Genomic DNA, 24,809 nt, shown 5'->3' with positions numbered 1-24,809 from the left:
TTTTTTTAATTTATTGAAGATTTTATTAGACAAACAGATTCTTAAAATACCCAGTAAAATAACATTCACTATAATATAAATATAATATAATATAAAAAGAAAAGAACGGAAAAGAACAGAAGAAAGAAAAGAAACAAAGAGAAAGAAGAATGAAAATGTGAATAAAAGCAAAAACATAATGTTATCCACTCTTTGAATCAGCAAAGAAAAGAAACTTCCAACTATACCCATTGTACTAATTTAGAATTAAACCATTATTTACACAGTTTCGTGAAGTTGTTTCTCGTTAACTTAATTTAACTTTATCTGACAAATACTTTATATTCAATATCTGCCAGAAAGCATTTATTAGCGCTGTACCCTTTGAGATATCCCTTAATTATTGATCATCCCTTGTTTACTTCTTGTGTTGAATTCCCTCTCACTGCTCAAAGACTCTTGCGATGAATATGCTTTCTTGGAAACATTGAATGAGATTGAGCAGCAGCTCACGGGCCAAATTACAACCTAGAGCAGAGAGGACAGTAACACGGTATCTAACTGACAATGCCTAACTCTTAACAGTGTCTCTCACAGTATCTAACTCCTTGGAAACATTTTGTGCTAGCTCAGATGTTAGAGAAGCTCTCTGCAGTTGCTACTGTTCCCATGATTGATGGGGTCTGTAAGCCTATTGCTTCCACCTGTTAAGAGGTATGAACACATGTTGGAGAGGAGATATCAATTTGAAATGCGCACAGTGCTGTTGAAACATGTTGAGTCTTCAGGGGCCCCCTTTGGATAAGATTTTTATCTCTTTATGCTGATGCTACATGAGTATTAAAAAAGCAATTAGATGAGGTTTACCTGACAAGCACAGGGAGGGAAAAGTGGGGAAAAGCAATGTGTGGGAGGTTCCTTTCGATATACAAGGCCTCAGCCCACCTCATCTAAAACCCCACTGCTAAATTATATAATGCCATTTCCAAATTCAGACGCAAGTGCTAATATCAATTAGACTAACATGCTGGTAACTGCAGTTTGTCTTGTCGCCAGAGTTATTAAGGAAATATCTGATCATACAACAAACTGATTCTTCACAAACAGAATGACTTCACATTAAAGAAATTTTGGAGCAGGTCCATACGTCCCTTTCTTTCATTAGTGCTTTTCAGCCTCCATGCGATCATTTCATGATCATCGTGTGCCCATGATGCTCCATGCTCAAGTTCATGGAGAAAGCACAATTGCACACAGAATGTCCACAGGGATGCTCAAAGTGGGATGATTGAAATGTTCACAGAGGCCATGGTGGAAGTCTCAAGTCTCAAAGGGCAGGTTCATCATCTGAGAGTGCTTCCATATCCCTCTTTGTCACCAGACGCCCAAGTGCCCTTCATGGCTAGGAGTGCCTTCTACACCAGCTTAGGCTGGTAAGAAACCTAACCGTATGTGGCCTAGGACCCTTGTGCCTACGGGACCGCCTCTACTGGTGTGCCCCACGGAGGACCATACAGTCCACAAATAATAACATCTTGGAGGTCCCAGACCTCAAGGAAATTAGACTGGCCTTGACCAGGGCCAAGGCCTTTTCAGCTGTGGCCCCAGCCTGGTGGAATGCTCTGTCACAAGAAACCAGGGCCCTGCGGGATTTGACATCTTTCCGCAGGGCCTGCAAAATGGAGTTGTTCTGCCAGGCCTTCCGTCAGGGCTCAGCCTGACTCCCTCTTCTCTTTTTGTATAAGAACTACTATGAAAGAGGCCTCCCAGCATTCTCACAGGCCCATATAAGATCAACGTAAACAGTTGGGCCTGATGAGCATTTAAGGTCCTCATTCCTGCTTTGCAGGTTGCCATCTGATTGGATTTCACTTTGATTCTGACTTGATTTTAGGATGTATTTTGACTGATTGCTTGATTTTATGGTAATGTGTTTGGGACTTCCCTTGAGGATGGTCCAGAAGCTGCATGTGGTACAAAGTGTGGCAGCTTGACTACTCACTGGGATGGCCAACACGTTGCTCCACAATTGCCAACATGTTACTGCAGTGTTTAAAGAATTGTGCTGGCTGCCAATTAGCTGCCAAGCTATTTTAAGGCTGAAAAAAGCCCTAAACAGCTTTGGACCAGGATCCAGGAAATATAGTCTCACTCTCCAAGTGTGGAGCTCCTGCGGATACCATCTACACAATATAGGGATGTGGCTTTTAGCATTGTGGCACCTACACGTTGGAATTGATTTGAGGCTTTCTACGTGCATCAAAAGGAACGCGGGCAGCGCTATGGTCTAAACCACTGAGCCTCTAGGGCTTGATGATCAGAAGGTTGGTGGTTCGAATCCCCATGATGGACTGAGCTGTAGTTGCTCTGTCCCAGCTCCTGCCAACCTAGTATCTCTAAAGCACACCAGTGCAAGTAGATAAATAGGTACCACTGCGGCAGGAAGGTAAACGGCATTTCCTTGTGCTCTAGCTTCCATCACGGTGTCCCGTTGCACCAGAAGCGGTTTAGTCCTGCTGGCCACATGACCCAGAAAGCTGTGGACAAACGCCGGCTCCCTTGGCCTGAAAGCAAGATGAGCGCTACAACCCCATAGTCGCCTTTGACTGGACTTAACCATCCAGGGGTCCTTTACCTTTTTTACTTTTACGTTTTATATGCATCTAGTTAACCGTTGTGTGCAACCAGATACTGGACTTAACAGTTTCTGATCCTGAAGGACTCTCCTTCTGATCTTATATTTTTAAATGAAAGGGCAGTGATGGCAGTGGTGAGAATAAATTGGTTTCACTCAGAGAGGGAAGCAAACTGAGGGAATCTTACCAAAGGACCCTCCACCCACTGCCTTGTCTGGAGTTCAAAGAAACCAATGACAACTCCAGACTTTGTGGAGTTGTGCCTAGAGATGGGAAGGCCTGGAAAAAAATGGGAAAAAACCTGGTCCCCACCCCAATTTTTCCAGTTTTTTCCAGGCCTTCCCATCTCTAGTTGTGCCCTACCATAATGAGGCATAATACCAAATTCTCACAAGCAGAAATATAGCTGTCAAGCGCCCCTTATTTGGCGGGACAGTCCCTTATCCCAGCGCCATGTCCCGCTGCTGTCCCTTATTGATGATGTCCCTTAAATAAGCTACTGAAGGTAATGGGCCCCTTTCTATGTCCAGCTGTCCTTTGTCAACAACAAATTGTTGCTGTTTTTTTGTGTTGAATATATGCTATATGGTAATTTATGGACCTAATAGGTATCTAAAGCCATTTGCACGCAACAAAATATGTATTTTATCAAAGTAATTGTTGATCCCTTATTTTGGCTGCTGATCCCTTATTTTCGAGGCTGCTGGTCCCTTATTTTCTAATCTGTAAGTTGACAGCTATGAGCAGAAAGCAGTTGCCTGATAGTATGTATGTGTGTATGTATAACAAAAATGGAATCAGTTACATATACCTTAATATCCCTCAGCTGCCTATTTGTACTTGCAATCTACAAAGGAAGATCCAGCCAGACTTCTCTTTTCTTGATATCAGATGTCACATTACTGACTGCCAGCAAAAGTTCTACATTTAAACACTTTCCACCCAAATGCCAGTAAACAGCACCTGCAGATCTAGGAAACAGCGCCCAGTGTCCTTATATGCCTTCCCAGTGTGGAAAACAAATGGATTGGCTCTTTTTTAAAAAAAATGCCAACGAAGTGGGGGGAATTTTGTTGTAAATGACACCTATTTGTCTCGTTGAGATTGTGAAGGCAGATTTAACACTATTACATTTACAAAACAGGAGGGGAAATGGCAGAGCAAAGCAGATTGGAGAAATCAGCGAGAAAATTCCCCCTTTCAGCAAGTACCATGCTAATGCTATGTTATCTTTTTTCAGGAAATACTCACTGTAGATAAAGCCAAGGAACCTCTCAGGCCATGATTGCATTGCAGGCTGTTGAACTAAATGACCTCAGGGTCCCTTCCAACTGCACTTCTGTGATTCCATGACTGAAACCTTGGCTTGTTATGTAACAGCATACTTTCCTCTGCTCTTTGAATTTCAAGCTGCTCTTCACTTACAGCTCTGTAGTTTTTGAGCGGTAGCAGCTCTTTAAACAGATCATGAATAGGTTTTTGTTGTTGACATGCAATGATAACCTATGGTGAATGTTAACCAAAGATAATAAATTGACAACAATCCTTAACAAGGTTAATAAACCATGGTTAAGCCATGGACCAAGGTTCAGATCACCAGCTTTAGCTACGATTAGCTAAACCATTATTTATGTGAGGGACACGAATGGTGGTGTGGTCTAAACCACTTAGCCTCTTGGGCTTGCCAATCGAGGCCAGCGGTTTGAATTCCTGCAATGGGGTGAGCTCCTGTTGCTCTGTCCCAGCTCCTGCCAACCTAGCAGTTCGAAAGCACGCCAGTGCAAGTAGATAAATAGGTACCACTGCGGCGGGAAGGTAAATGGTATTTGTGTGCACTCTGGCTTCTGTCACAGTGTTCTGTTGTGCCAGAAGCAATTTAGTCATGCTGGCCACACAACCCAGAAAGCTGTGGACAAATGCCAGCTCCCTCAGCCTGAAAAGCGAGATGTGTGTTGCAACCCCATAGTTACCTTTGACTGGACTTAACCATCCAGGGATCCTTTATCGTTTACCTTATAAATCATGGGTTAGCTTTATGTGTAAATGAAGCCTATTGTCAGGTGGCAGAAGAACCAACCCCCACCGCAGGTTGCCAGGAATGGATAAGAGAAGGATAAAACCTTACCATCTGCTTTTTATTCAATATTTACAGAGAGAGAGGCTTGAGAATGCAACATCTTAGAATAATGACATTGTCCCAAGTAAGTCTCCACACCCCCTTCTCTCCCACTTTCTCATTCACTGGGAGCCACACTGGGAGCCAGTGTGGTGTAGTGGTTAAGAGCAACAGACTCGTAATCTGGTGAACCGGGTTCGCGTCTCTGCTCCTCCACATGCAGCTGCTGGGTGACCTTGGGCTAGTCACACTTCTTTGAAGTCTCTCAGCTCACTCACCTCACAGAGTGTTTGTTTGGGGGGAGGAAGGGAAAGGAGAATATTAGCCACTTTGAGACTCCTTCGGGTAGTGAGAAAGTGGGATATCAGATCCAAACTCTTCTTCATCATCATCAACACCACCACAACGGTTGTCGTTTAGGGCCATCTATCTACAAGCTCTTTGCTCTCCTACTTTTAAAGCTCACCAGGTTCTGGGAGATGGTGTGTCTGGAATGCTTTCTATTGATAATGTGTCAGTCAACTGCTCTGGCTTGGCCTCTTCCTACTCTCCCATGATTTCCCAACTTTCCCCCTCATCCTCCTCTGAGCTGTGACCTCCCGCAAATCCCTGTTGTAATTCTGAACTGTCTTCCTCTTTTCTGGAAGGGTCAGGCAGTCTCCACCATTTTTCTTCTGCCCAGTCCCTGGCACCTACGAATCCTGCCAGACATCCTTGAATTCCTATTGGTGATTCACTAGGAAGTGACCACTAGGCAATTTCTGGTTAATTAGCCTGTAACATGGTCATAGCAATAAGGCAAGCTAGTACGGCAGTCCTATACAGACTTATCTGAGAGTAAGTATCATCAAACCCAGTGGGAATCACTTCTGAGTAGACATGCGTAGGACTGGATGTGCTATAAATGAGCAGAAGAAACAGTGAAAAGAACATGCTGTCTATATATGTAGGAAAGCTACCTGCGTAACACGACTTCTGTGCATATTTGCAAATTCCATCAAAGAGCAAAGACATGGGGGAAGGAAAGATGTGTCAAAGAAAGTGGTGGGGGAAAAATTGCAGCAAGCAGCATTTTACAAAGCAGAGTAAATAATACACCTTTTCATATAACACCTACAACACCAATTATCCACCTCCTCTGAGGCTGAAATTCCCACATTATAATTTTCCCCATTCTGGGAAGCAGCCAAGTATGAAACCATTTTCTCTCTTTCCTTCTTGCCCTTGATGGTATCTCCTCCCAAGGCATTGCGTCGAAGGGAGTCCGTATTGCGACACAGAAGTTAATTCCATCCGAGGGAAAACAAAACAAACCACTGACAGTTGCTCAAGAGACAAGTCACAGGTGTAATTACAGGAAAGTCCACCATTCAAAAGGTGTTCAAAACAATAGTGCTTTGGAGGAGCAAAGATGGATTTATCGCCTGCGGTCACACAATTTTATTGTACTTTGTTCTTCGCAGATTTAGAAGGGGCAGACAGACAGCATAATCACACTAGAGCCTGTGTATGGATGACAGTGAAGAGTTCTTCCGCAGGATCCAAGTTTAGTAATGCTTATAGTAATGCTTATAATTCAAATCCATGGGGCTTATGTTGGTCAAGACTAACATGTCCTTTTTATTTCAGTTAGGGCTGTTCTAGGCAAAACCTAGGCTTCCTGGTACCCACAGAGTGACATCAGTTTCGCTCTGCCTATGTGGATCTCCCTGTTGAGCCTGCAGCATCCCTGCCAGCTGTAGGTCATGGAAAAAACCCCAAACAGGTAGTTCTGGGCCAGGGGAGGAACTAAGCTGTGGCGTTTGCCTCCTAGGTGGGTCATAAGGAAAGGGTTAAAATGAGTGTGATGTGACTGGCCAGTGGAAACTGACAGGAGGAGTTAGGGTTAGAGGGGGTGTTGTGTGGAAGTCAGTTGAGAGTTGGAAGTTGGAGAAGGAAGAGGGTGGGTTGGTCGTGTTGTGTGGTGAGAGAGTGAGAGGAATTGTTAGGTGGAGTCAGATAGATAGTTGGAATAATCAGTTTGAAGTTGTTAGGAACGCATAGGACAGTGAAGGAACTAAGATTAAGAAATTGCCAAGAAAGATTAACTGAAACCATAAGCTTGTTCATGCCTATAAATAAACTTGATTATTTGTTAATGTTAACAACTGTCTGGACTCCGTGTGTACCCGTGAGGAGAAATGGGTTTGTGGCAGCGAAGAAAGCAATCACAGTGGTGGCACAGGGTCAATAGACCGTCAAACATCCGGAGGCCCAGTGTGATCACCACATAAGCCAACCTAGGATCTGTTAGATCCTGAGCTGGCCTCACTGTTGTCACCTGGTGGCACAAAAACACCATTTACCTTCCTGTTGCAGCGGTACCTATTTATCTACTTGTGCTGGTATGCTTTTGAACTGCTAGGTTGGCAGAAGCTGGGACAGAGCAACGGGAGCTCACCAAATTATGTGGATTTGAAACACCGACCTTCTGATCAGCAAGCCCAAGAGGCTCAGTGGTTTAGACCACAACGCCACCCATGTCCCCTTAGATGGCATTGGACACAACCCAAGACTGTTGCAGCAATCCACCTTCCACCCTGGGGGACGTAAGCAGTGGAGCTGTGGTTGCAGCTGTGGTTCCATGCAGCAGGCTAGGGTTGGGATTGTTCAGTTAGTCCAAATCAAACTCATTAGTTGCTACAAGTGGGGCTTGCAAGAAAGTATTTTCTTTCCAAGCACAGTTCACAGTGTCGGTGCAGACCTAAACTGCCTCAGCCCAGTATACCTGAAGGAGCGTCTCCACCTCCATTGTTCAGCCAGGACACTGATGTCCAGCTCTGATGGCCTTCTGGTGGTTCCCTCATTGTGATGTTACTGGGAATGAAACAGAGGGCCTTCTCAGTAGTCGTCTGAAGGTATCTGAAGGCAGCTCTGCTCAGAGAAGATTTTAGTGTTTGATGTTGTATTGTGTTTTTAGGATTTTTTGTTGGGAGCTGCCCAGAGCGGCTGGGACAACCCAGTCAGATGAGTGGTAAACCGACACCCTGTGTTGTGGGTGGGTACGATTGGTCAGCCACAGCACCTGATTGGTGGGTCCTTCATAGCTGGGTGCAATCTGGCCAATGGGGCGCAGTCCAAATGGTTCAAGGGACCTATTTATGCCCATGCACATGACCTAGAGCTTCGTCTTTCGGCGTTTGCATTCGGAACACCCGCCCACCTCTCCCTATATTTAGGGCTGTGCGCTTGGCCTTGCTATGCCGTCGTGTGTCATCTGTCATTGGGACAGGGACACGACAGAAATTTTCCCCACTTGGCTGATTGGCTGGTGCCATTTGGGTTTCGCCTGCCACGTAGCAAATCATCACAACTTGTAAGGTTGCGGATAGGATCTAGTTTAGGTGATTGGGATGGAGGAACGTTCTCGCCATCCCTATGTGAAGGGTATTCCGTTAAAGGAATCCAGGGACTCAATGGTTTGGTCAACCCCTGAGAGGGGGTTGTGCCAGTGCCTGAGTCCAGGGGGACATTTGGGTGGCGGAGTTAACCCATTCCCAGCTTTCCGCTTATCCAGGTGTTCACCCTTGGCTGACCTAGGCTGGTGCCCTGGGTCAGCGCTGCCTGCAACGACGGTGCAGGGAGCTAGTCGAACCAGAGCCTATGCAACCAGTCTCTTTCTGTAATCAATAAAGTTGAAGCCTAAATTCTGCCAAAAACTAAACCGAACATTTGAGTCAAGTGTGAATTTATTTAGGGGGCTGATTTCTGGGTCTGAACACACAAATAAATGTGTTGTTGTTGTTGCTGTTGTTTCAATATGGAGTGCTCCTCTTCAGATTTCAGGCCACCATTCATGACTCTTTCTAAGATACACAGCTGCCTTTTCCCACGCCACCTAATTTTCTGTGTTTTCTGCTTGCCCCTTCTAAAAACTAGCCAAATCTAGTGAGTTCATACCTTGCCTTTCAACAAGACAGCTAACAAAAATTATGGCAAAATTAATTTAAGGCAAAGCCGTTGAAATACCACAGCTGGTTTTCTTTCAATTAGATAACCCTTGTGAGTCACCAAACCTAGGCCCTTCTAGAAATCCACAAGCCCCTTCTTCTCATCTCACTTGCCATGATTTTACCCAAATATGCCCTTTCCTCCACAGCCTTCTAAAATTAGTAGCTAAAAGATCTGTCAGGAAAGCTAAAGGGAACATACCTGCTCTGTGGCTGCAATTTCAGGAGAGCAACAAAATCCTACAATTATACAAAAATCCATAATAATGTAACAGGTTGTATCATCACTGGTAGTCTGTACAGAAATCAATCTGGGCCTTAAATGAAAATAAAAACACCCCACTGTTCATTTCTATCAATAGACCAGTTAGCAGATTTATTATATTATATTTATAATGTGTTTATATCATTTTCTGTTATACACACAGCTAACCATATGCACTGTTTTGCAAATCATCTTGAACTTGTCAGCTGACCAACGTAACCTCCATACATTTAAATCAATGGGGTCCCCTGGATCCCATCACAAGGGATTTTAATCCAATGTAAAAGCCCACATTTTACATCTGAAGTCAATCCGTTGATTGGAGATTAGTTGATTAATCACACTGCCTAATCAGGTAATGCTTTCAGCTCTGTTGGCTATTCATCAGTTTAAGCAAATGACAGTAAACAGCCAGAAGTACCTTCCTCAGGCTCTGGGGTGCAATTCTGACGGGGAGGAGAAGAGCTTTGCAGAAGCTCTTCATGCCATTTCTTCCTGGTTTCCACCAATGGAGTTTCCTTCATGAGCTCTTTCTGTGTACAGCCCAAGGCCTTAGAGGTATAGCCCCATCCCTTATGATCTGAGTCAGGGGTAGCCAATGTAATTCTTACAGATGTCATTTGACTATTTCATTGTCCTTGACCAAAGGTTATGCTGGGAGCTGGAGTCGAGCAAGATCAGAGTTGTGGCCTCCTTGTCTACACAAGGATCATCTACTGGTGGTGTTGATGTGAGTGGTTGCTAATTCACACCATACCCTGGATCAATGTTTCCCAAACTTGGGTCTCCAGCTGTTTCTGGGCTACAACTCCCATCATCCTTAGTTAGCAGGACCCAGTAGCCAGGGATGATGGAAAATGAAGTCCAAAAGCAGCTGGAGACCCAAGTTTGGAAAACATTACCCTAGATTCTGTCATGGTGATGTGTGTGTTGGGGGGTGGCACTGTGGTCTAAACTACTGAACCTCTTGGGCTTGCTGATCAGAAGGCTGGCTGTTTAAATCCCCAATATGGTGGTGAGCTCCCGTTGCTCTGTTCCAGCTTCTGCCAACCTAGCAGTTCGAAAGCACACCAGTGCAAGTAGATAAATAGGTACCACTGCTGTGGGAAGGTAAATGGTGTTTTCATGCACTTTGGCTTCCATCATGGTGTTCCATTGTGCCAGAAGCGGTTTAGTCATACTGGCCACATGACCTGGAAAGCTGTCTGTGGACAAATACTGGCTCCCTTGGCCTGAAGGCAGAGATGAGTGCTGCACCCCATAGTTACCTTTGACTGGACTTAACAGTTCAGGGGTCCTTTACTATTACCTTATTCACCTGTCAGATTGAGGGTAGCTATTCCACCCCTTCCTCAGAAAAAGTTCTGTGTCCATAGAAATGTGGCCTGGATGAATATAACATTGGGTGGTAGTATACTACCGGTAAGTTTTACTCAGAGTTAACCCATTGCACAAGAACGTGCTTAGGCCACACTGATTTCAGTGGAACTCAATTATATTTTTGGGATTGCACCGATGCCTCACTCTCTCCACAGTGGAGAACCCTAAGCAATTGCTCCCAGCCTTCTTTTTACATTGAGACTATATTTTCTTCCCTAATTCTGAACTCGGGTTTCCATGGGTCTGCCAGCTTCTTACTGTATTCACAGATGTATGGGTAAGGTTCAAGCAAAGAACTTTTTGGCTTTTGTGCTGCTGCTGTTTTGGTCGTTTGCCAGTTTCCCAAAAACTTTGCAGGAATGTGAAAAAGAGACAAGCACCAAAGGAAACAGCCACTGGCTATGCTGCTGTGATGTCAAAGAAGCCTAAGAGGTTACAGTCACCTGAGCTCTGGCTTTTGTTTATTAAAATGAATCTCCTTAGCATTTGCTACACTGCTGTGACTGCAGTGAATATTTACAAATGGCCTAACTGCTGAAAACCAAGTACCAAGAGACAGAAGAAGGGGCTGTTCTGGCAAAGTGTGGAAGTATAGATTTAAAATAAAACCAATTAGAAAACCCATTTTCTGTGGATTTTCGTGGGCTTCTGCTTGTTTCTCTTAAGCTTCATACTTGCTATGTATTAAGCTGGGTTTCTCCAGCTAACATAAGATTGGTTGGACTAATACAAATAGATTTTCCCCACCCTACTCCAGAAATTGTTTCCTCAAGCTGGCAAATTCCCTCATATTTCTGGGATGTAGTGCCAATCAGCAGCACTGATGTTAATAATACAATTACACAACCAGACTGGCTCCAGCTATCGGCAGCGGGGAGGAAACATGTAAGAACTGAACATACGAAACCTTGTTTAGATATTCACAGACCTCCCCACCTCCACCCCTGCTCCATTTTTTGGGCGATGGGACTGAGTAGCAAATTATGCTTCCTGTTCGAATTTTATCCAAGCATATTAGTTGCCCATTCCCTATGCTTGGCCTCATGCGTACATGACGAGCTTCTCTAACCTTAGCCCAAGATGCGAGAATCAAAAAAGATATCCATCTGTGATTTGAAGCGTGGAAGAGGACAGCAGCCTTCTCGGAAACTCGTGCTTCCCCATCCTTCACCTGACAAACAAAAACAAAATACGAGAGATCTGAACTGACGTGTCTCTAGTTTCATACACTTGAAAGAATTTCTGGAATTATGCTTTCTAAGGAAATGAGTCAAGAGGCCTCCAGCCTCTGTGATATGTGTTTTCTTTTCACGATCTCTTTCTGCAGCTTCATGGCAACGCAGTTATGAACAGAAACCAACCTCAGCTTGTCGCCTTAATGGGGGAACAATCTGGCCTCCACCTCACCCTGAAGATAATTATGCTAAAACAATAGCAGCAAGCCTTCCACTAACTAGCAGTAACGGGGAGAAACTGCCGCTGCCATCCATCAAAAGGATCATTTGGATAATGAGGAGAGATGTCTACTGACATATTTCAGCAGGGGTGGCCTTCTCGCTGGGAGCGATTCTCAGAACGCCAAATTCTATCAGATTTAAAGTGCAAACATCACACTCTCAATGGCTTTTTTGTCCAGCCTTCATGGGGAAAGGCTCTTGCGAAAATGAGCCGCTGCCATGTAAGTGGTATTCATGAGCTGGAAGAGTCTTCTATGTGTGTGAGAGAGTAGATGCACACATTCTAGTTCATTTGCTCTCATAATTGCCCAAATCTGTCAAAAGACTGAATCCTACTAATAAAGTACATTTACTGCTGTCACTCAGGGAGACCAAATCCCCTTTGCTCTCTGGGGGAAGCACCTAATCTGATTATTGATTTACAGCTCGTATGGTTAGTTGAGGAATGTGTATCTCTCGGAATCTAAGCATTCTGGGGTTCTTTTCTACTCAGGAAGTGTTGTTATCACCAAAACACTACAACAAAACACTGTCTATGGTAGTGGTAGTAGTAGTAGTAGTAGTAGTAGTAATACAGTGGTACCTCGGGTTAAGTACTTAATTCGTTCCGGAGGTCCATTCTTAACCTGAAACTGTTCTTAACCTGAAGCACCACTTTAGCTAATGGGGCCTGCTGTTGCCGCCACGCCGCTGGAGCATGATTTCTGTTCTCATCCTGAAGCAAAATTTTCAATGAGAAGCACTATTTCTGGGTTAGCGGAGTCTGCAACCTGAAGCGTATGTAACCTGAAGCGTATGTAACCTGAGGTACCACTGTAATAATAATAATAATAATAATAATAATAATAATAATAATAATCATTATTATTATTATTTATACCCGGCCCACTCTGGGCGGCACCCAACGGAATATTAAAAACACAATAAAACACAATAAAACATCTAAAATTCCCTAAGCAGGGCTGCCTTCAGATGTCTTCCAAACGTCAGATAGTTGTTTATTTCCTTGACATCTGAAGGGAGGGCGTTCCATGGGATGGACGCCACTACCGAGAAGGCCCTCTACCTGGTTCCCTGCAGCCTCACTTCTCACTTTCTCACTTCTCCAAGTGCGCCAGAAGGCCCTTGGAGCAACACACATATAGTGTGGGCAGCCAATCCCCAGGCACAACTAGGATCAGCGTCCTGTAGGAACAACAATCTTCCACAGACGCTGTTTTGTTCCCAGTCAGGAGTTTTTGCAATGGCAAAAGTCACATCTACCTCCAACCATGACATTCTAATTTGGACACTAGGGCAGTTCATAAAAAACTGTTTTTTTTAATAAAAAAAAGCCTGCCCCTTACTACACTAGGGATTATATAGCTATATCTAAAATTTCATGCATATCAGTTAATATCTTGACCCTCCTCCACTGAATTGAAATTTCAACCTTCATGACACAGGAAAACGGCCAAGTAAACCACTATTTTCGTCACTTTACAGCCAATTTCAGTGAAGACCTTTGGAGCAGGCATTTTCAAAAAAAAGTTGGACGCCCTTTTGGTTTCTGAATTTTCATGAAGCCCACACTTGTAAGCATGACTTCATAGCCGTAAGGACTGGAAAGCTGCAGTTTTTAATTGAGAGCCAGTGTGGTGTACTGGTTAAGAATGGTGGCCTCGTAATCTGGTGAACTGGGTTCACTTCCCCGCTCCTCCACATGCAGCTGCTGGGTGACCTTGGACTAGTCACACTTCTTTGAAGTCTCCAGTAGCGTAGCGTGGGTTGTCAGCACCCGGGGCAAGGCAAGTAATTTGCGCCCCCTAACCCGTGGATTTGCGCCCCCTAACCCGTGGATTTGCACCCCCTAACCCTAACCCCCAGATGTTGCGCCCGGTGTGACCGGGCCCCCCCTGCACCCCCCACGCTACGCCACTGGAAGTCTCTCAGTCCCACTCACCTCACAGAGTGTTTGTTGTGGGGGAGGAAGGGAAAGGAGAATGTTAGCCGCTTTGAGACTCCTTCAGATAGAGAAAAAGTGGGATATCAAATCCAAACTCTTCTTCTTCTTTTTCTTCTTGCTCTGCACCCAAACTCACATTCTGCACTGTTTTTGCAGCAACCTCGAGCAATGGCTTCTTTTGAGAACAACATACAACACTGCCCATGAGTACATTTCAACATGTGCGAAGCAGTACTCCCAATCCGTACTCCACATTTTTTTCTTTTAAATTTGCTACCTTGTCCAGTCATTCACACAAGCATCTGCACATGTGTACAGCATAATGTGCGAGCAGCCCTCAGGGAATCAGAGTTGTTATGCTCCATACACTGATATGCATGCAAAGGAAGACCTGCACACATGATTAAGGTGTCATCTCATGCAACAGCAATCTTTTCTGATGCATGGAAAACTCGGATGCGAAGACATTAAAACGGCACAGTATCTTCACCCTCCCTTAGCATGAATGCCCACTTAATCTTTTCCTGGGCTGTCCTTTGAGTTGGAGCTGGGCTTATTTCCTGACAATATTTGTCTTGGGAAAACTCCTTGGGCACACAAGAGGGAGTCACAATTGTAGGAAATCAGGTGTAGCTCGCAAAAGGTTATTAAAGAGCAAACTGGGGATAATGTGCTACACCGGCACACAAAGTCTGAAATGCACTCGACAAAACACTTTCTTTGGAAACAAAACGTAAATAAGTAGCCGCACAGAAACCAGCGAAACAAAACCAGCATGCAGATCAAAGGCACAGCCGCAGGATTGCATATGCGTACAAAAGACCATTGACCCATTATAAGGTCATCTTGCCACTTCAGAGACAGCTATATCAGTACCAGCGCACTGATATGCAGCTGAAATGAAGTTTGTTTATTATAAAAGACTGGTGTAGCAGGACAGATTTGCCCCGTGTAACAGGTGTCAGAGTGCCAGACAAAGATCAGTGAGACCCCAGGTCCACAAATCTGCATGTGGCCATGAAAACCATTGCTTCCTCTCAATCAGTAGTTCGGATTCACCTACTTCACAAGGTTGTGGTGAGGATGAAATAGGAGATGAAGCCACGTAGGCTGACCTGAACTCCTCGGGAGAAGGGTGACTTAAATTGTCATTGATAAATATAAGAGAGTTTACAAACTGCTTGCAAGCACACCTTTTTTCAAGGATCTAGTAGTCAACTTCTCAGAAGAGTAGAATCATAAGACACTGGAGTCTTCTGATTTTGCACTAGGAACTTGATCAGAAGATGAACAGCTGTGTTTTAAAATTTATTTGGTTATATGGTCCACACCATGGGTAGGCAAACTAAGGCCCGGGGGCCGGATCTGGCCCAATCGCCTTCTAAATCCGGCCCGTTGACGGTCCAGGAATCAGCGTGTTTTTACATGAGTAGAATGTGTCCTTTTATTTAGAATGCATCTCTGGGTTATTTGTGGGGCATAGCAATTTGTTCATCCCCCCCCCCAAAAAAAAATTATAGCCCGGCCCCCCACAAGGTCTGAGGGACAGTGGTCCGCCCCCCTGCTGAAAATGTTTGCTGACCCCTGGTCCACAGGTTACCTTTCTCTTTCTCTCATAGATTTAGGGGGGGGGGCAGGCAGAGGGCCTTCTCGGTAGTGGCGCCGGCCCTGTGGAACGCCCTCGCATCAGATGTCAAAGAGATAAACAACTACCTGACATTCAGAAGACATCTGATGGCAGCCCTGTTCAGGGAAGTTTTTAACGTGTGACATCTTAGTGTATTTTGGTCTTTGTTGGAAGCTGCCCAGAGTAGCTGGGGAAACCCAGCCAGATGGGCGGGGTACAAATAATAAATTATTTATTTTATTATTATTTCAGTTTGCATATGTGTGATCTGGCTACTTATTTTCTTCCCATGTACACTATTTCATATGGGTGGGAAATTGGGACACGTATCATCATCATCAATTGCATTTATATTCCACCTTTTCCTCGAAAGAGCTCTCTCTCTCTCTGTGTGTGTGTGTGTGTGTGTGTGCACATTGTAGATATTAGAAATGTACAGCACTTCTGGTCTAACTCCATTTGAAAGAAGGGAGAACAGAGGTCTTGAATTTGCCCATCAAGTAAAAATATTTATAGCCCACCCTTCCTCCCAAAGGAATCGAGGGATGCAAACACCATAGTTAGCACCTGTGCAGCCACAAAGGTCTATCTTTCTCTGTGAGATTTCAATTTTGATTTCAATGACAGTTAGTAGTTATTTCTAAATTTGCATCTGTGCGTACACATCTGCAGAAGCACATTTTCAAATATGAAAATCTGCTTGCAAATCTCTGCTCCGCCTTGTCCTCTTTTTGGGGGGTGTTGTGCTTCTTCTGTTTCCATGCAGTGTGACAAGGGCCTATGCACAATACATCTTCCAACATGTATGTCTCAGGCAGAAGATAGCATCTTCTCATCCCAATACATGTGTCACTGACTCTTTTCTGCTTCAGCTGCAGTCGGGGGAGGAAGCTTGGCTGTCAACTGAGGCCTCCGAGTCGAATCTCACTTTAAACAGATCCCTGTCCTAGCTACGTTATCTGTCTGCAGTTTCCAACAACTCCTAATGAACACGTGGGCTTCTAACACTACGGCGCTGAGATACCAAAAAGAAACATGTCTGAGAGCTGGTGCCGCAGATGTCCATGCTAGCAGATTGCACCGTTTTTGGCAAAAGCTCAGTTGATTCCTTCGCCTTAAAAGCTCACGTGGGCCAGCTGTACGCTAACCGTGGAGAGCTAAGGTGCACTGCAGTCATGTTTGCAGTAAGCACTCTGTTTATTCAATCTGAAGTCAATTAGGAGAATCCTTTGAAGTCGTTGGCATGTGTTCATGGGGGTAAATAATAAAGGGACTCTTATCACCACCCCTAAAAGAATGCAGACGTCCCAGGAGAACATAGAGGCTGACCTGAACAGTTACTCGCTATCTGCGTTGGGGCTTGTGGCTTATTTTCCCTCAGCTTTTCAAAGCCAGATCGTACTCTCCGGCTCCATCCATTATTCAGACAAATAAAGCTTCTTGAGAGCTTGCCAGATTTCACACAGCGGTTTAAAGGTCTGCCGGTGCTTGACAGTCCCAAGTGTAACAAATAGTCAGGTTCTTGCTTGAGTACTGGCGGTTGGGGTGGTAGCAAAGAGGCAAGTTATTGCTATCAAAACGTAAGAAAGCTTGCGGAGAGATAACAGTGGAGGAATGTTCGTTTGTTGGGTCTCTCTGCGTTTGAAATAGTCATTATAATATCTGTAAATAGTGGAATAGTTATGCACTCTGCATAGCTGGAGTTTATCCAAGGTGACTTTAAATCAGGCTTCCTCAACCTTGGCCCTCCAGATGTTTTTGGCCTACAACCCCATGATCCCTCTAGCTAGCAAGACTAGTGGTCAGGGGTAATGGGAATTGTAGACTCAAAATACCTGGAGAGCCGAGGTTGAGGAAGCCTGCTTTAAATGGAATATCAATTTCCCAATGGATACTACTAGCCAATGGATACTACTAGGGCTATATGAAACCTCTAGGTAACTACCTCTATTCTGAATTTAAAAATGGAAAGTGTATTGCTGGTGGTCAACAAAAGAGGTTTAAAGACTCTCTCAAGGCAAACCTTTAAAATTGTAGTATAAACACCAACAACTGGGAAACACTGGCCTGTGAGTGCTCCAAGTGGAGAACAGCCTTTACCAAAGGTGTCATGGGCTTTGAAGACACTCAAACTCAGGACGCAAGAGAGAAATGTGCTAAAAGGAAGGCACACTTGGCAAATCCACACCGTTTCCCGCCCGGAAACCTATGTCCCCACTGTGGAAGGACGTGTAGATCCAGAATTGGCCTCCATAGTCACTTATGGACTCACTGTTAAAACAGTGTTCATGGAAGACAGTCTTACTCGGTTATGAGTGATCGCCAAAGAAGAAGAAACATCTAGGTTCAGAGTTAGTAAGTTACAGAAGGTCAATTGCTGAAGAGCAGGCACATAGCCATTATGCCCTGATTGTGGACTTTCCAAAAGCATCTAATTGTAGCCCCACAAACCTTTGTTTTTGATTCACCATAGCTCTTCTTATATCCTAGAATTAATAGGCAGGGCCTAATAATAATAATAGTATAAATACCTGCTGGAAATGTAAAGAAAAAGATGAAAACATTAGCAGGATTGTAATCTCGCTTGTAATGCAACAAATACTATGGACAATATGGATAGATATAAATTATAGATCATGAAATAATATGGAGTTGAAAATGTTGACAATAGGAGCCCTGGAGGGGATGGGGAGAAGTCTTGAGATTCAGAGAAATCTCTCTATATGGATATGTGTGTTTAGTTTTGTTATAAATTTATATCTGTAAAATCAAATGATTTCAAAACCAAAAAAAAAACTTGGTGGAGTGCCAATTTCTGATTTGCCTCCGGAGCAAAAGTGTCTGGAGTGGACCCTGATACTCTAGACAGATAGATACTGATTATAGAGCACTGTTCCTTTTTCATCTTGGAGAAACTAAGCCAGCCATCCTCCTCGACCTTGTTTGTCTGTTTTCATCTCGAGTCCTGCCAAATGAACTGAAAATCATCTCTTTGGTCAGAAAATCCGAGGAGCTGCTGGTACTTTGCGGCTGTGGATCTCGCTGGAGACGAGCCACTACCGTCGTTCCCCTTGTCAGGATGGATCACGGCAGCGGGCTGACTTACGAAATTGGGATCCCGGACAGTTAGCAGCATCTGAACAACGCTTGCAATTAGCGCGCTGGCTCTTCTGGGGGAAATGGCTCGTTTCCAGAAAGTCACCCGCATCCCACTAAATCTTGGTGTCTGCTGCCTTTAACTCCCCTCCCTGTGCAAGTACCCAAAAGCTGTCAAGGGCAGTTTGCATTATAAATAATTGCCAGGGGAGGCGAAACGTGACTCTGTGTCATTAGGACAGGAGAACCATCAGTGGCGCGACTCATTGTTCACAAATCTTATTAGGGCCCTGAGAAAAGACCTTGGATACCCTGCTAAATATACAGTGGTACCTTGGGTTAAGTACTTAATTCGTTCCGGAGGTCCGTTCTTAACCTGAAACTGTTCTTAACCTGAAGCACCACTTTAGCTAATTGGGCCTCCTGCTGCCGCCGCGCCAGCGAAGCACGATTTCTGTTCTCATCCTGAAGCAAAGTTCTTAACCCGAGGTACTATTTCTGGGTTAGCGGAGTCTGTACCCTGAAGCGTATGTAACCCGAGGCACCGCTGTACTTCCTTTTTTTCCAGCTTAGTCTGACTTCCACACATGGACCTCTAACTGCCCCTGCCCCATTGCGGCAGACCGGCAAACGGAAAGCAAGGATCTTTAAATACGTCAGTGGCCTAAGCCAGGGCTTTAAAGCTTGCTATCAGCTGCATCTTCAAGTGACACGTTACACACAGCGACTGGCAAACAAAAGGTCTGTTCATAGGTTTTTATTAAAGACGATGTTTGCCCAGCAGGTCAATGCACTTGAGTAGCATTTTGTGAGCTGTGACGCTCAGAACATGAATGAAAGAAGTTCCTGTAAGAGATTATTGCTGAAGAAACTCATTCAAGTATGCAAATGTTTGTTATTAACGGGCAGGTTGCACTTCCGTTTCGTTCGGCTTACATGGTTTGGGCATCGTCTTACGTTTGTTTATTTATTCGTTCTTTCCCTACAGTATCTGTGTCCGCCCCCCCCCCCCGGTCTCTTTCCAAAGGTTCAGGTTAGAGTTTATGCATTTATTATTACATAATACAGTGGTACCTCAGGTTACATACGCTTCAGGTTACAGACTCCGCTAACCCAGAAATAGTGCTTTAGGTTAAGAACTTTGCTTCAGGATGAGAACAGAAATCATGGCAGCAACAGGAGGCCCCATTAGCTAAAGTTCTGCTTCAGGTTAAGAACAGTTTCAGGTTAAGTACGGACCTCCGGAACGAATTAGGCACTTAACCCGAGGTACTACTGTATATTATATAATTGTTGTTTCATAATACCATGCATCTCCCATTGCTCGGTCCCTGCTCCTGCCAACCTAGCAGTTCGAAAGCTCATCAAAGTGCAAGTTGTGGCGCCCTCCCTGTGGAACGCCCTCCCACCAGTTGTCAAAGAGAACAACAACTACCAGACTTTTAGAAGACATTTGAAGGCAGCCCTGTTTAGGGAAGCTTTTAATGTTTGATGTATCACAGTATTTTAATATTCTTTTGGAAGCCGCCCAGAGTGGCTGGTGAAACCCAGCCAGATGGGGGGGGTATAAATAATAATATAAATAATAATATAAATAATAATATAAATAATAATATAAATAATAATATAAATAATAATATAAATAATAATATAAATAATAAATTATTATTATAAGTAGATAAATAGGTACTGCTCTGGCGGGAAGGTAAACGGCGTTTCCGTGCGCTGCTCTGGTTTGCCAGAAGCGGCTTAGTCATGCTGGCCACATGACCCGGAAGCTGTACGCCGGCTCCCTCGGCCAATAAAGCGAGATGAGCGCCGCAACCCCAAAGTCAACCACGACTGGACCTTTACCTTTAATACCATATATAATAGGTGCCAACTCTCTGGGACCCCGGGGGCCCGAGCCACCCACAAAATTCCCCATGAAGGGGCTGGGAACCCACAAATTTCAGTGAATGGCACCCAGGGCCCGGGGCACCCATGGTCGTGGGACCAAGCTGGCGATCCTGCCTTACATATTTAATATTGCAGTTAATCAGTGCTGTTTTTCTAGAAAAAGAGGTGCTGGAACTCACCATGAACACCTCTCTTAGAATGGCAATGGCATCCACCCGAGAGGTGCCAGAAGTGAGTTCTGCCTGAAAAAAAAGCCCTGACAGTTTTTCATAGGCAACCATTCAATATACAGATCCTTCCAAGTTGGCTTATAAACAGCACCAGCCCACCCATGAGGCAAGGTGAGCCAACTGCCTCAGGTGGCAAAGGTGCAAACGAGGATCCCTATTCTCTCATTCTTTCTGAAATAAATCTTCACTCAGTCCTGGCAGGCATCATTTTATCATTCGCATCCGGTGCCGAAATGTCTCAGGGCAGCCCTGTTTATAAGAAACAAAGGTGCCTTCAAAAAAACACAGCGACATTACAGTGGTACCTCAGGTTAAGTACTTAATTCGTTCCAGAGGTCCGTTGTTAACCTGAAACTGTTCTTAACCTGAAGCACCACTTTAGCTAATGGGGCCTCCTGCTGCTGCTGCTGCGCCGCGGGAGCACGATTTCTGTTCTCATCCTGAAGCAAAGTTCTTAACCTGAGGTACTATTTCTGGGTTAGCGGAATCTATAACCTGAAGCGTATGTAACCTGAAGTGTATGAAACCCGAGGTACCACTGTATTAAAATCTGAGCATTGCTGAGGATCCACTGGGCAGTTGGTGGTATAATATTAATAATAATAATAATAATAATAATAATAATAATAATAATAATAATAATAAATTATTTATACCCTGCCTATCTAGCTGAGTTTCCCCAGCCACTCTGGGTGGCTTCCAACAAAATATTAAAATATAATAGTCTATTAAACATTAAAAGCTTCCCTAAACAGGGCTGCCTTCAGGTGTCTTCTAAAAGTCAGATAATTATTTCCTGGACATCTGATGGGAGGGCATTCCACAGGGTGGGTGCCACTACCGAGAAAGCCCTCTGCCTGGTTCCCTGTAGCTTGGCTTCTCGCAACAAGCGAACTGCCAGAAGGCCCTCAGCACTAGTAGACGACCCTGGAGGGATTTGGAAAGCGTCCAACCAGATTGAGTTTTTCTGTGCCTCCCTCCCTCATGCAATTCTTTCCTCAGAGCACTTGGTAGTAGATCGCTAACTGGAGCAGGCTCTGAGGTGAACTTCACCTTTCTCAAGCTGCAACTTTCTGCCAAGGCTGATTTCCCCCAGAATCCACATATGTAAACTGATATGTCACCATATGGAAAGGACTTGAAGCCCAGGCTAAAAACAGACCTCATGGCCAAAATGACAGACCTTCATAAACCTTCCCCCACCCACCCACCTCATTTCCCCTGCCCTATGGGATGCCCTCCCATCAGATATCAAACAGTTAAAGAGCTATTTTACTTTTAGAAGACATCTGAAGTCAGCCGTGTTCAGGGAGGTTTTTTTAATGTTTTAATGTTTGAAGCTTTACAGTGGTGCCCCGCAAGACGAATGCCTCGCAAGACGGAAAACTCGCTAGACAAAAGAGTTTTCCGTTTTGGAGTGCTTCGCAAAACAAATTTCCTATGGGCTTGCTTCGCAAGACGAAAATGTCTTGCGAGTTCCTGCTGGCCCCCCCCTTTTTCTAAGCCGCTAAGCCGCTTATCAGCTGATACGATCAGCAAATAAGCCACTAAAAGCCGCTAATAGCCGCTAATAGCCGCTAATAGCGCTAATCCGCTAATCCTTCAATGGGCTTGCTTCGCAAGACGAAAAAACCGCTAGACGAAGAGAATCACAGAACGGATTCTTTTTTTCTTGCGAGGCACCACTGTATTGTGTTTTTAATATTTTGTTGGCAGCCACCCAGTGTAGCTGGGGCAATCCAGTCAGATGAATAATAAATGAATAATAAATGATGATGATGATGATGATGATGATGATTCGGGTTTGGTTTACTCTCTGCATTCCAAACCACACATTCGTCCGTGAGGTGTGGATCAGGTCTGTTCCTAATGGAATTTGCCAAGATCAAATCCCTCAAACTTTCCTAGAGCTAACGGCAGATTGGGATAGATATAAAAGAGCAAAATCAGGAATGCGGCCGTAGGAGAAGAAAGTTGAAAATTGTGCTCATGAAAAGAGGCAAACGGAAAACCAGCGTGCATGCCGACAAGGTGGTAAAGGGCACCAAGGCACATTGGGGTTATGAGGAAGGTAAAGAAAAGAGGTCAATTAAGTTTATTAACAGGAAGAAGAGAGGGGAAATATTGGGGGAAATGTGCCATGGGTTACCATATGGGAAATGTGCACTGCCAGATGTTGCAATGTCCTTGTATAAACACATATATCAGCTGCATGGCTGCACTAGAATACCGAATATGCAAATAATGTAGCTCATTTAATCACTCACATATTGAACAAGACTTTGCACACAAAGTGAGGGAGGGATTGCATTGGAGCGAGCACTGCAATTTGTTTCAAACTGTATTTAATGTTGTATTTTAAACAGCTGGGACCTTAGGCTGAAGATTGAGTGACAGATAGAATAAAAATTATGACTCTAATAAAGTAAAGGTAAAGGACCCCTGGTCTGTTAAATCCATGCAAATTCAGCTATGGGGTGCAGTGCTAATCTTGCTTTTCAGGCCGAGGGAGCCAGCGTTTTGTCTATAGGCAGCTTTCTGTGTCATGTGGCCAGCACAACTAAACCGCTTGCAGTGCAACGGGACACCGTGATGGAAACCAGAGTGCATGGAAACGCCATTTACCTTCCCGCTACAGTGGTACCTGTTTATCTGCTTGCACCAGCGTGCTTTCGAACTGCTAGGTTGGCAGGAGCTGGGACAGAGCAACGGGAGCTCACCCCGTTGCGAGGATTCAAACCACCAGCCTTCCAATCGGCAAACCCAAGGGCCTCAGTGGTTTAGACCACAGCGCCACCTGTGTCCCTCCCAAATGTAGTAAGTTGAGAGGAGGAGGAGGAGGAGGAGGAGGATACAGAGACCCATGTACATTTCTGGACACTTTCCAGAACTTCCTGTTGATTTCCTGTTGCAACTGGGGGCATCCTTCTGCCAATTTGAGTTGGTGCTCAGAAGCGCAATCAGCTGTGGTTTTCAGTTGATCCCTATAATGTAATGTGCAGCTCTGTTTAGTGCCTGGCTACTACCAAATCAGGGACGCGGGTGGTGCTGTGGGTTAAACCACAGAGCCTAGGACTTGCCAATCAGAAGGTCGGTGGTTCAAATCCCCGCGACGGGTTGAGCTCCCGTTGCTCGGTCCCAGCTCCTGCCAACCTAGCAGCTCAAAAGCACATCAAAGTACAAGTAAATAAATAGGTACCACTTCAGCAGGAAGGTAAATGGTGTTTTCGTGCGCTGCTCTGGTTTGCCAGAAGCAGCTTAGTCATGCAGGCCACATGACCCAGAAGCTGTACACCGGCTCCCTCAGCCAATAAAGCGAAATGAGCCCCACAACACCAGAGTCGGCCACGACTAGACCTAATGGTCAGGGGTCCTTTTACCTTTACCTTTACCTTTACTATCAAAATGGGAAATTGCCCCCAAAGGGAATTTCTTGAGAGACAGTATGGTGTAGTGGCTGGGGAGTTGGGCTAGAACCTGGGTGATTCAGGTTCAAATCTATGAACGTGACTGGTCAGTAGGTTAAGTATTTTTATTTATTTACTTGATTTCAGGGAGCAGCTACACCTGTGGATCTAAATGCAATAAGAAATAAACAGAATAAATATCAGCTAATCTGACCTACCGGAAGGAAGGGTAGGATCCAGACAAGTAAATGGAAAAGAACTTGACAACGTATGGTTCTTGAATGGAAGATTTTAAATTGAGTGATTGTTCTGGCTTGAAATTAGCTCGTCGGCTACTCCTGTAGCTTCAAACGGGAAGAAATAAAAAATCATTCTCTCTCCCACCCCACCTCCCATTATATTAATGGCAATAAATTGGATGACACTTGTTATTTTTGGATTTTTCATGTCTTCTTTTCCTGTTTGCAAACAGCATTTCAGAAAGGAAATCTAAACCTTGAATTTTCTTTTGCAGCTGCCACTGAAAGATAATTAAATAATAATAATAATAATGAAAGAAAACAAAAGGGTGGAGGAAGGATTATTTACACTGTTAAAGGAAGAACTCTGCTTTTCAGATGCAACAGATGCTGGTTTCACAGTTTAAAGTGTACTTTTTTCTGTTGGCAGGGCTACCTAAGTTTCAACACACAGAATGGCCCCGTTCCAAACTACTAATCCACAAAGACGTAAAACGGACTTACATCAGGTGTAGATGGTTTGGATGCTGCCAGGCTATTTATA

General features: G+C 44.4%; 1 long non-coding RNA gene across 1 annotated transcript; it reads right to left on the bottom strand.

Annotated features, from left to right (window-relative positions):
* On the bottom strand, window positions 1–24,809 carry LOC310687993. The gene is made up of 3 exons (XR_014516720.1): window positions 24,770–24,809; window positions 8,923–9,037; window positions 1–40 (listed from the first exon to the last, which is right to left on the bottom strand). It is a non-coding gene; the product is annotated as an uncharacterized lncRNA (long non-coding RNA).

Source organism: Podarcis liolepis, assembly GCF_965112155.1.
Source record: "Podarcis liolepis genome assembly, chromosome: 10".
NCBI lineage: Eukaryota > Metazoa > Chordata > Lepidosauria > Squamata > Lacertidae > Podarcis > Podarcis liolepis.
This window is presented reverse-complemented; position numbering and strand designations above follow the sequence as displayed.